Source organism: Anneissia japonica, unplaced genomic scaffold (assembly GCF_011630105.1).
Source record: "Anneissia japonica isolate Jap-2015-1 unplaced genomic scaffold, ASM1163010v1 scaffold7080_len1697_cov118_single, whole genome shotgun sequence".
Classification (NCBI taxonomy): Eukaryota; Metazoa; Echinodermata; class Crinoidea; order Comatulida; family Comatulidae; genus Anneissia; species Anneissia japonica.
The window spans coordinates 1-1,697 of record NW_022703855.1 but is presented as its reverse complement, the minus strand read 5'-3'; the positions used below and the strand labels follow the sequence as shown (position 1 = coordinate 1,697).

Genomic DNA, 1,697 nt, shown 5'->3' with positions numbered 1-1,697 from the left:
TATATAAATAATGAAACGTTAACGCAATTATTTACATATAATCCTTTAGACGTAAATGCACTATACATAAATAATGGGTGATCTAGTCAATTATGTTAAATAATTAATTGTATATAAATAATTGTGTTAAATAATAAATTTACACTTGGCGCCTCATACATTTTGTAACCCCTAGCGACCCGAAATGAAATAGTAGACTCCAAACAGACGTAGCGCGGATATGGAGATCGAACATCACCGAAGCCTGTTTTGGCATACTTTATATACCTGGATATTATTGAAATAATTTATTTTATGTTTTGGGTGTTTTTTAATAATGTTGCGGCGCCAGTGTCTGAAATCTTGTGGGAAACAAGGTTCTCGACACGAGCAAATTGGGCGTGGTCGGGTGTCAATTAAAATGTTTCGAAATTGGTCCAGAAAACAAAAATTTAGGGACTTGAGAGGCTTATTTAATTGATGTTACATGCAGAGAGTCTACTAATATGTAGAAAATATATATACTTTTTTTATCTCCGACGAATTCTTATATCCTGCGGGGAAAAACTGGGGAGGGGGGGAAGAAAGAAAATTTTAGCACCACCACTCAATAATAATAATAATAAGTTTGATCTTGATTAAGCGCATTTTGCTGAAAGCCTCAATGCGCTTTACATTAGAAATAAAAATCCATAGTTAAGTAAAAATCAATTAAGCAGATGTGTTAATATAATAAAAATACAGTAGAATTGTGTGATTAGATATTCTCTCAGAGAGCTGAGTACTTTGCCTTTAGTGTTTGATCAAATGTTAATATTTATTAATTTGATGGTTTGCTCAACAAAAAAAATGAAATACAGTAAGTCAGAACACATTTTTTATTTTTCTCTTTATTCACTCTATCAGGCACTCAACATACAGTATTCATCCACATTGCTTTGATCTGTCTTCTTCGTCCTGCACAAGTAACTATAATCCTAATTAGAACTTGGAATATAAATACTGTAACAAACAAATACAAAAGAAGTACAGCATAACAAGGCCTTTGTGCATCGATTCAAAAGCACATTACACATGTGTGTCACATCTTATTAGTAACATAGGCTTTGAGTCTTTGACATGTACATGTAGAAGTTCTATTCTTTGCAATGATTCCCATCAGAGAATTTGCTAAGCAGCACAATATTTACATCCGCTTGTTAATGGCCTAGTTCAAATCTGTGAAGATGTCACTGGTTGCCATTATCTCTATCTGACAGGAATCCATCAATTGCTGTCATAGTAACAACTTTTCAGCTGGGATATTTCCTACGAATAATAACAAAAGCTTCTAGCTCACAAGACCTGGAAGAAAAAAATAATTGAAAATGATCATAATCATGTAAATATCAACTACCGGTACATTAACTGAGATGCAGTCACACCCATTTTATCAGAATATACTCGTGATAGATTATAAAATGTATTTAAAATTAATTAATATCAATATAAATAGTTTCTTACCGAGGTAATCATCCATGAGTGATCCAATTGCAAACTATGAAAGCAAAAACAAAAAAAAAAACAACAAAATTATTAACTTTACAGTATATCAGTCTTGCACATCATCAGATCAATGCAGCTTAGTATACGCAAAACGATCAAAACAAAAATTTTAAAAAACTCACAATATCTGAGGCATCTACCCTGGTTCCCACAATCTTTAACCTAATTTCATC

At 32.3% G+C, this 1,697-nt stretch overlaps 1 long non-coding RNA gene across 1 annotated transcript; it reads right to left on the bottom strand.

Annotated features, from left to right (window-relative positions):
- Positions 1-849: 849 nt before the first annotated feature.
- Positions 850-1,697, bottom strand: LOC117104538. The gene is made up of 3 exons (XR_004444774.1): positions 1,647-1,697; positions 1,483-1,516; positions 850-1,323 (listed from the first exon to the last, which is right to left on the bottom strand). It is a non-coding gene; the product is annotated as an uncharacterized LOC117104538 (long non-coding RNA).